Genomic DNA, 12,146 nt, shown 5'->3' on the forward strand with positions numbered 1-12,146 from the left:
AAATTGGGAACAACTATGAAAAATAAGAGAAAAAAAAAAAGAACTATTCCACGGCAATCTCTGCAAGTGTGCTGACCACAAGTACAATAAAGAAAAATTCAGTGTTGGAAAGACAATAGGCTAACATCTACATTTGTTTTTAAAAGATGGATACTTGTCCCTATTCTGAGTTCTGAAACATTCTGGGCTTCTGAGAGGATGCGGTCCAAGACAGCAGAAGGTCTGACCACAGGTATAGGAGACACACTCACAGTATAAACTGAAAAAGAAAATATGGTAAGCAGGTTTTGCTAGCAAAGGGAGGTATGGATAAATATTGCAAGTAGAAATGCACTATGGGTAAATAACATGGGGAAGTTTATATGAAACAAAAAACTAGTCAGAAAACAGCATATAGTGTTTGCAGCAATTAGAGAGTAGATACCTAAAGCTCAGTATAGGACAGAAAAGTTATTCCACGTCAGTCAACAAGAAATGAAAAAGATGCAGTATAGTCGTTCGGCAACTAGTAAGTGAAGCATTAGGTAGAGAAGGGGAAGAAGACATAGGAAGAAGAAGAAGAATTGCAGCACATATCAGGTAACATTGCAGGCACAGACAAGCTACAGCATTTGTTAACCAGCCACCAATCGTAACATTGCATCATGTAGTATTAGCAAGACTGTAATCACAGAACTTTATACCATATAAAGTGTATGACAATACTCAGAATAATATGATACTCATACAACTTGTAAGTGCACCGCAAAATATAAGAGGCAAGATAATACTTATATAAGCTATTTAAATTATAGTACTGTATCAAATAACAGCATAAATGAATGAAATGATTGATTTCAAAGCTCAGTGAGACTACTCTCACAAGGTATAAAATATTCAGTAAGAAGCATTATGCATTTAAGGCTTTGATTATCCATTAGTTTTGACAGCATTAATATTCCACAGAACAGAAGCAGGAAGTGTCCCTAAGCAATGTACGTATTCATGAAAATAGTAGAGGTTCTTTATTTATATATAAAAATAATACTTGCTTACAAAATATTTAAATATTTATTATTTACATAATGTAAAATATATAAATATACAAATCTGTTTACATATGTTCATAATTTCTCTTACAATCATGGTAAATTTTCATCCCAATTAGATCCCCACTCCTTTATCCATAACCCATCATCTGATTTTACTTAATATTGTTGCTAAAATCCATTTACCATTAAACATAATTTAATTTATTCTTTCATTCCATATAACGTAAAATAACTATTTATCTACCTTTTTAACATATTATTTGCTTCTATTCTTACAATATACATATTTAATCCTATCCATCTTTATTTTAGCCACTACTTTTATATCTTCAAAAATCTTCTTTACATAGCTTTCCCCATAACTGTTTTATCTTTTACATTTCAAAAATGTGTTTAGTAATTTCTTTTTCTTGGCAATGGAAACATATTCTATCACTTTTCTTTTTATATGGCAGACTTACTGTTCCTGGAAATGTATCTATTACCAGTCTCCACAAAAAATCTTGACATTCTACTTTCTGATTACACTATTTGCTTCTTATTTTTATAGCTTTACATTTCATCTGTTAGATTTTCCATCAGTTTTACATAGTAATGTTTTATCATTACATTCTTATTCCATACTTTTCTTTTTCTATAGCATCGACTTTTATACAAAAATATTTTTTTCTTGGTTACATTTTATTTATTCATTTATACAATCCTTTTCTCTTTTGGTCTTTTTACTGCAACCCAAAATTTATCATACTTATATTTTTAATACTAACCACTCATCTTTTTCATTTAACAACTTTAACACTTTGTACAAATTTAAAAAAGAGGGATATGCCACTCAGTTAATTAACCCTAAACCTTCTTCTTCTTTATTTACATACAAAATTCTTTTTTTTTACTAGGTTTAATCTAGCACCCCATATAAATGAAAAAAAATATCTGCAATAACTCTTTTTCAAATCCTGATGGCAGCATAAATACACTTGATAAGTATGGCCTTTTTCTAATCAGCACTGAATTTATCAAATAAGGCTTATTTTCTGAATGATAATTTATGTGTTCTCCAGAAAAGATGTTTGCTTTATTTCTTTTATATTTTCCCATTGAATTCTGCTTACATCTTTATTCCCAAATGTTATGCCTAACACAGAACTTTTATTCATTGTAAAATCTATACCCTTGATCTTTACTACATCACCTAAACCTTTACTTTTCTCTTTATTTAAAGCCATCCTTATCATCTGCAGACACTCATCTGTGTAAATTATTACTTCCTTTATCCAAATTTTGTTTTTTGCAATGATTTTAATGTCATATGCATATGTTAACAAAATAGGAATTCTTAACCCTTCAGGTGTTATATACCCTTCCTTCTTGATTTCATAATTTATATCACATACTATTGCATTCATAACTAATACAAAGAGTATACAACTCACTGGTCACCCCTTTCTTTCACCACTCTTTATATGTACCTCTTGGCTTAATCAGCCATTTGCAAGTATTTTTACTTTATTGTTGCTATATGCCGGCATACATAATTTCCTAACTTTCTCATTTATATTGTATTCTTTCATTATTACCCATAAAATTGTATATTAAACTGTGTAAGATGCCTTAAGATCTCCTTTCATAATTTTCACTTCTTTTTTTCATAATATTATCCACAGTTTATCTAACCATCATTAATAATTCTTGACAACCCTTCCCTTTTATGTTATATATGCTATCTTTATAATATTTTCCATTTTAGTTTCTAATCTCTTTTGTATTATTTTCATAAAAATCTTATAATCATCATTATTATTCAATACTATTGGTCTCCAGTTTTTTTATTATCTTCTATCTTTCTTCTTTCATATGAATTTAAGTATTCCATTACATAATTCTTTATACATAAAACGTTCATTTAACTATTCATTCAAAATCTTCAAAATTTTTTTTTGCCAATCCCATAATTTTTTACATATTTCATTCCCTATTCCATCTGGGCTTGCAGCCAAACATGTATCTACTTGTCCTAATGCTAGTTCATTTAAAGAAATCTCCCTTTCCAATTCTTTATTTTCTATTTATATTAACTTTTTACTTTCCATGTTTTTTCGCTACCTTCTTTTTAAAAACATTTCTTACACATATTGTGCTACACTATTCATAATATTTTCCTGAGTTCTTTCTATTCCTCTTTTTACACTTTTATTTTTCTCATTACACTACCGTCTTCCTTTAGTAATATGCTTAAGTAACTTGATACTTCTCTTTTTTCTTGTAGAAACATCTTTGCTTATATAATTATTCTTATATTTTTTCTTGATTTCTTTCATATATTTCTTTTTCTTTGTCAAAGTACTTTCTATCAGTATGTCCTAAATCTTCCAATGCATCATTATATGTTCTTTTATATTTTTCTTTCTCTACTTCTCTCACATCGTATTGCCACTGTAAATTTTTTGTCCTAAAGTTTTAACATATCACATCTTATTCTTCATACTATTCACATTTATAGAAATTCTAAAGACATGCTTCTGGTGCATTTATCCTTTGACCGCCACTAAAAATAGGTTCTGCCCTAGTCTGACTTTCCCGTTAAACAAATTTTAAATAAATAAATAAATTGAAAAATAAATAATTTTTGCAACTCATCCATAAATGTCCATTTTCAAATTGAACTTTTATTGAATTTTTTTTCATATCACAAACAAAAAGAGAACATAATCAGATGCAGAATAACATGCATGTTCATAAAAAGATCATATACAACAAAAAAAAAACAAGTCTTATCTACAATATGTACAAAGTGCTGCTTTGGGTGAACCCCTAGATACATAAGACTAAGAGAACCTTCATTATAATGAACATTTAACAATAACAACTTTATAAATCCAGACCATACTGACTGTGGCACTAGCCACAAATTTAGAACAGAAAAGATGGATGTTAAAACATTTTTTAAATTTTTTTTTATTTATTTATTTTTTCTGAACCACACACAAAGTGGCAAAATAAAAGGGGAATGAATAATTTCCTATCCAATAGATAGGAATAGATTTTAGAGGTAACTCTGATCAGAACATACAAATAAATTTACTTATCTGACAAAAGCTCAAATAGGGTATTCCATAATTTCTGAAAATAGATGCGTTTCTTGGGACTTATTATTAATAGTTTTTGTGAAGTTATGTATGCGATCGCCATATTCGTGAAGCCACTCCATGACATCCTGGTATGATCTATCCAGTTTTTGGTAATGTATAATTTGACTAATGAAAATAAAGTTATTAGAATGTGAGATTCAGATTTCGATAAGTTTTTATATGGGATATGTAAGAGAGCTGTCTCCCATGAAAGAGTTGATTTATGGTATCCCATTTTGTCTAGTTTCACTTTGAGTGAGCACCACATGGAGTGGGAGTATCTACAAAATCATAAAATATGTATAATGTCTGCTTGAGGGTAGGAACAGCAGGGGCATGCAGTTGAAATATTTGGATTAATTTTGTTTAAGTGGACAGGTGTGAAATATAGATTATTACTGATCATGAATTGGGTGTAAGTACGTTTTTTAAAAGGGGAGAAAGATAAAGTAGATTTAATAGCAGATAATTTCTGAGCTTCTAATAAGATTGATCCTTGCTGATTCCAATAATCTGCAAGTAACACATTATCTTTGTGGAGTGTTACAGTGATAAACCTGTATGTTAGGGATAGCATGTTCTTATTAGCTGATAATGCTTCCAATAGTTTAGAGACCTGATAAAGGTCTATTTCATTTATGGTGTGGGCATAAGGCAGAGAGGCAAAAAGCTCCCTAAGTTGACACATAATTATAATATATTTTTGGACAGGTTTAGCGTATCTCGTAATTTTGTGGGTGATAAATCCCTAAACATATGAATATCCCATACAGTAAAGTCTCTGATATGAGGGTACTTAACTAAATTAATCATATTTCTGTTCGACATAAGATTAGGGTTCAGATGAATAGGCTGTAATAGAAGGAGCAATTTTTCCAAATGAACAGGTTTAACTAGTTCCTGAAAGATTTTTATTTTTTCCTTTAGAATATGATGCATATTTGTTTTCTTAAGAAATAATGGGTCAATAAAGGGAAGAGCTTTGGGGTTGAGATTGTTATCTATGACATGATTAAACCACATATTAATCCAAAGGGGGATTGCAGCTGGGTATTTGGTTTGTGATTAGCAATTTTAATTAGCCTATTAGCATGCAGAAGTATGTAGTAAATACGTAGGTCTGGCATGCCCAAACCTCCCTTCTCTTTTGGAAATGTAAGTCTAAGATAAGAGACTCTAACTGCTTTTGGGTACCATACAAATTTTTCAAGTGCCTCGTGTATTTTTGAAATAAAAATATTGGGAATGGATGAGATAGATGCCTGGAAAAAGTATAAACTCTTTGGGAGAATATTTATCTTGATAATGGATCCTTTGGAAAGCAGAGGGAGTTTCAGTTGTTACTCTATGGACATATCTTGGGTTATATTTGACCATACCTTTGTTAAATTGGAATGTAGTACAGTAGGTGTGGCATGGTCATACCTAACTCCTAGATATTTAAAGGAATATACTGTGCAAAAGGGAGAGTCTATAAAAAATGTTCTTTATGAGCTAAAGGATTGATTGGAAAGATACAAGATTTATCTTGATTGATCTTATAATCCGAGATATGTGTGAAAGTATTAAGGGTTTAGATTATCTTTCTAGTATCTGTTATGGGGGTTTCAAAATAAAGGTTCAAATCATCGGCAAATGCAGTCAGAGATATATCGGTACGTAAAATTGTGGGTATTGAATAGAAAGTTTTCTATTAGCAAAAGCAGAAATAATGGTTCTAAATAAAGATTGAAAAGAAGGGGAGAGAGGGGGCATCCCTGACGAGTTCCATTAGAAATTTTTATTGGCGATGAATACTTCTTGTTGCTATAAAGGCATGTATAGACACTATTATAAAGAGTTTTAATAATATTAATAAAGTTTACGGGAATATCATAATGTTCTAATACTATGAATATAAATTTCCAATTAACCCTGTCAAAGCCTTTGGAAACATAAAGAATCATGGCATAGCTTGGATTTTTTTCTTTATTAGTGATGTTGATCATGGACTCTAAGGTTAATGTGTTGTCCCACGTATGTCTGTTGGACATGAAACCAGCTTGATCATTAGAAATAAGTGAGGGGATAGCTTTTTTAAGCCTTTCAGCTAAAATAGAAGATAGGACTTTAAGATCAATATTCATTAAAGAGATTGGCCTATAGTTGTTAATGTTTGATTTGTCCATATTATTTTTGTGGATTAGAATTGTCTTTCTGTGATTGATATACAGGTTAAAAATCCCATTACTAGCAATAGAATTAAATACTTTTAGTAGACTGGGAGCTAATGAGTCTTTAAATGATTTATAAAAGTCTGGGGTGTAACCATCAGGGCCTGGGGCTTTTCCTAATTTGAGGTTATCAATGGCGTCTAATACTTCTGATTGGGCTAAAGGAGCTGATAGGATTTCTTTCTGAGCTCCATTTAATTTAGGAAAAGTAATGGAATTAATATAATTTCAATCACTGAAGTGGGGTTTAGTGATCATTGCTAGAATATAAATTTGAGTATATTTAATGAAATAGGTTGATTATCTGGGAGTCTGATTTAAATATTTTACCTTGGTGGATAATAAAGGTTAATCTGGGATATGATTTTTTGTTTTCAATCAATCTAGCTAAAGCCTTAGAGGGGGTTTGTGTCCATTCAGAGAATTTAGCGATAAATTTTAATTCTTGCAATGAGTAATTGTATTGATGTAAGTTGAATAGTTCTTTTTGTTTATTTATCATAACATTTTCCAACTCTAATAAATGATTTTCTTGGAGTTTATCTAAATCCCTAATTTTCGACATGAGACCCTCTTCTTTTCCTTTCTTTTTCTTTTTGAAAAATGTAGATTTCTGGATGAATATGCCTCTGAGGATAGATTTACAACCACCCATTGAGTGTCGTATGGGATACTTGAGTTTCTGTGATCGTTTGCACACTCTCAAAGGGCAGATACAATTTCTTCTTTCACACCTTGGTTGAGTAAGATTCTATTGTTAAGGGACCATTTAAAACCATTACTATGGGTGGGTGAATATTGATTAAAATGTATCAACAAGGTGATATTAGAGCGATCAGAAAAGAATCTTGGGTCAACCATGAATTTTATTTGCCAGTTTATTAGTATTTCAGATATTAAAAAAAAGTGTAATCTTGACCAGGAGTTATGGCACCTTGAAACGTATGTATAATTATTGGTATTCTGTGTAACTTCTCCAAAAGATATAAGGTCAATCAGATTAAAGTCTGAGACTAGATCTAGCAAGACAAGAGATGCTTGCAAGTTGTAGGATTTGGATTTGTTTGAATGGTCTATATTGGGATTAATAACAGCGTTCCAATCACCCCCATAATCAAGTAGTGATTTGTACATTTTAATAATAGATTATATATATTCAAAATTAATTGCTGTTGTCCTGAACAAGGACCATATATGTTTAATAATATAATTGGTTTGTTAATTGGGGGGATTAGACATGTAAAATAACACCATCTACCTTGACTATCTAAACCTCTGTCTACTACAATAGGTTTAAATGATTTTTTTAAAATGATTGCCACCCCTCTGGAGTTAGAGCTGCTACCCACTGATATAATGTCTTCTATCCATTTCCTACTTTTCTCTTTGGTCCAGTCATCATCTATCATATGAGTTTTTTGAATGTATGAAATATCTGCTTCTGCTTTTAATATGAGATGCATTAAAATATTTATTTTATTTTTGTCCTGGAGACCTCTAACATTCCAGGATATTATTTTGCAACTATTGATCATGTTTATACTGAATTATGGATTCAGAGAGAATGTGTAAATGATACGCAACATAGGGAAAATAATCGTCTGGTTCATATTTCAATGAAAAGATGGGACTTTGTGTATATTTAGTTGAAGAAGCAGCACTAATCTCTCTCAAGCCTGACCCTCTGCCTACCCACCTAACTCCTTTATTTGAGGGAGATAAAAGTGAGAAAATTATGACTAGAATTTTTATTGAGGAATTTGAGAAGTACCCAAAGAAAACAAAAGAATATTTACAACATATGCACATCATTAATACGATTCCAAATGCCATCATTAAGTACCCTACTTAACATATCCACTCAGCTCTTCCCTTAACGTAGCCGCCAGATATGAAGGAGGTATCAACAAAGGTAATAATGTATGAAGGATAGATAAAAGATTTAATCTAAGCAGTGTAGTCCAGATTAACCAGTGGATATAAATATCACTTGTTAACCAAGAGAGCACTGAATAAATGAAATTTGCTGATTACCACCTTTTGTTCAAAGTTTAGTAAAAGCTGGCAGGAGGTTTTATCTAACCCATTCCTATATGAGCAAGAGGTTCTATCTTAGTCAAGTTAACTCATGAGCCTGCAAACTTCTTTATACAAGTGAGTACATATTAAACCTTTTGAAATCATTACATGTAGCTTTATTTCCTGTAACTTAACTTTGTCAACCACATAAAAGTATAGTGGGAAAATATTATTTACTATGTGAAGACTCAGAGGATCATGTAAAGGGTAATTATGAAACATCCAATATGGAAATTAAACTAGTGTTGCTTTATCATCTTGTTGTTTGACGGCAAGTCATCTTCTGAATTAACGTTAAAGCAATTTAAATAGAAAAATTTCACAGAGGAAAAGAACTAAATCTTAGTACCTGAAACAAGCGAATTAACAGATTAATGCATACAAATCACATATACTATCATTCTATCATCGATTAAATAAGAGAAACTAATACTGAATATCTTAAATATCATTAAAATGGTGACGATTTAACAACTACTTTTTATGTCCAACCTTAATCAGCACATTTCTAATGCAACAGTTATGACGTAAAGCTTGTCATCACCAAATCAACCTTCCTAAATAACATTGAGAGAAGTTAGGAATTCTGACTGCTCAGAAGATTTTATGTTCCATTCCTTTTCCATTTCCATCTTATCGACAATGAGGAAAAAGGCTACGTCAGGTTTCAAATAATCAAGTACATACGACTATTTCTTTTGTAAAGATATAGATGGTTTTGAATATAACATTTCAAGGATATAGCTAACTAATATAAATACTCAAATTCAATTTAAATCAAGAACAAGCAGGACTATTTAGACCAATATAGTTCCTAGACCATTAAATTTAACTACTAATAGCCAGTGTTTAAAAGAATATGATTAGTGACATCTTTTTTAAAGCTAACCCAAACCATAAAATCATGCCACATATGAAACGAGCGAGAGTATCCCTTTCTGTAGTGAATACATAATATTGTCATATAATGCTCATGGTATACCTAAATAGAATTTAACTAAAGCCATAAGCATGACTTGTAACATATGTTAAATGTTAACTTCTTTAGACCAGGAAATTGGTTATCCTATCTCTGTAGAACATATTAATGTATACTGTTTTGCCAGAACAATGAAAACTTAAGAGGTAGAGTTAGCAAGTGGAATCTGAATCAGAGCAGTAACAGTATCTTATATCATAGAACTTAAAAGAAGATACTTTGATGACTTCTAAGGATGAATGGATGGCATGCAGTATATTGAATAGATGGCAAACGGTACAAATCTAGCCAATAAGATTATAAGAAGTTAAAAGAAAAACAGAATGTGCCTACATGAATAATACATAACTTCTCTTCAAAGCACATAGTTTTCTAAATACATCTCCTTCAAGAGACAAATATTTGTCTCAATCATATGCAAAGTGATAGGAATATTAAAAAAACAGGTTCCAGGGTTACATCTAGCTTAAAACAGAATATCATTAAAATTAGGTAATATGTTGTACACCTGGATCAAGGCTTTTATATAATTTTATAAAAGGATGAGTTTACATGCATTTCACTGTGTACAACAGTAAATTCCAAGTATATATAACTCCATTTTCTTGATATTTCTACAAATAACAGTATTTGGAGAAAGCATTAGCCGAATGTACATAGTGAAGGGTAGATCGGATTGCTCAAAAGCTAAACACTAATGTGATCGCAAGATAGATATATGCGATCATATTGTATCTGGCATGCTCCTGGTGTTGAATATGTGCTGAAAAAGCTACACAAAAAATGAGTTTTCTTCAGGCTTCACATTATATTGAGGGCAAAAGCAGTTAAATAAACAGTTTTAGCTGACAAATTTCACAGCTGTGGCTCTCCGGTGTAAACTAAATAACAGCTTTCCTTATCAGGACTTACTGCTAATATCGTAGCAGAGTTTAATGTTGGAGCCTTGAAACAACATATAGGAACATCACCGGTACACTCTGTGTTAGACGGAGCTACAGGAAGTAACTGGCAGATCATTAGCACAGAGAGGATATTGTACTTCATGAAATTCTGCCAGTGTCACGAAAACTAAGACCCCTGTGCAACATAACTTCACAAAGACATTACCACAGGCTAGAAATTTTATATAGTTTTTGCAACAAGCCATAATACAATAAAATATGAAAATGGAATGTATTAAATTAGGCTGGAAACATTTAAATGTTTTTCATTTCATGTTTCATTTTTGTTACATTTATAACATTTCAATTCACATTTTTTGTATCATGGCCCATTTCCCAACAAATATAGCATTTTCTTTTGTCACAGTTATCAGTTACTTATTAAATGTCCTTCTTTTCCATAAAAAATGTTTTGGGCTGTCCCATGCATTTCACAATACCAGTAAATATTACAATACAACAGCATTTTATAATACCCCTAATCCTTTTATGCTTGGTATATACACATTTTTTCTCTTTCTATTTTTAACATAATATTACAGTCCCAACCACTAATCCATACATCCCTTTTGTCATAAACTTTTGTAATGTCCAGTACTTCTTTGCAAAAAGCTTTCAAGTGTCCTTTCAAAGTCTCTCTTTCTACCTATTTTTGAAATTGTATACAAATCTTCTTTTTTGTTTCCCTGTTAAATGCTTTTAAGAGATAAAGACTCCATGGGTTAAAATCTTTATTTTTTTTGTATTCTCCAAGAAAATTTTCCATTGAAAAAATAATCTCAAATATAATATCACAAAATGTTTTGTTAATAAGAATAACTGCTCTAACATCATGTGCTTTTACACACAAAGGAGCTATTAAATTGTCCCATACTTCATACCTGTCCATTTCTTTGTCTTCTTTAAGATGAATTATTACTATGTACTTCTGTTTTTCATTTTCTTCTGCCTTGTTTTCTGCTACTCCATTTTTGCTTTCTTTTACTTTCTCTGCAAATGTTTTCTTTTCCATCTCACCACTATTCTTCAGGATTGTCTCTGCATCTTCCTTTTTAATTTCTCCATAATACTCACCCCCCCACGGAAACATCTCCTTCATTTCTGGCTCTCTCTGCACCATTTATTTATGTAAATCATCCCGTAACCCTCCTGAATGGAGGGTTATAATTATAAATCCATCATTTGCTGACTCATCTCCACCAAATAGGTTTCTTTGAAACATTTCATCAGAAACCTGCACATATTCTCCAGTCTCAATATTTGCTTTCTCCATCATTTCTTTCAGTACTCCACCATCTTCTTCTCTCTCTATTTGCTTCCCTGTTTCTCCAGGCCACCTCTGCACCTGGAATGACACCGGGAAGTGCTTATCCAAAACAGATCCCACTCACAAAAATGACAAATATGGGGAGTTTCCTGATGTACTATTCTCAATTCCAAACATATTTTGTTGAAAGCACTGTTGTCTATACAGAGTAGGCAGAATTGTCTTTTAATGATAAAGTGTGATTTTTCATCTTTAAATCCATAACATTTAAATAGAGTGTGGTTTGGGTTCTGCCTCTCTGTTACCAGACCCTATATTAGATGCCACGCATTCACCTGCAGTGCTGTTTTTATCATTGGTTTAGCAGTGGCAGTGGTGCAACAGGTAGCACACTCACCTTTGGTGTAAAAAGCTGTAGGTTTTATTCTCATCCCAAGTAGATGGACTTCTGACACTGCAGTGTAACATGGGGGGATGTTTAACTCCTAAGTGTGTCACCCTTCGA

Source organism: Protopterus annectens, chromosome 8.part0, assembly GCF_019279795.1.
Source record: "Protopterus annectens isolate FY-2018-M chromosome 8.part0, PAN1.0, whole genome shotgun sequence".
Lineage (NCBI taxonomy): Eukaryota > Metazoa > Chordata > Ceratodontiformes > Protopteridae > Protopterus > Protopterus annectens.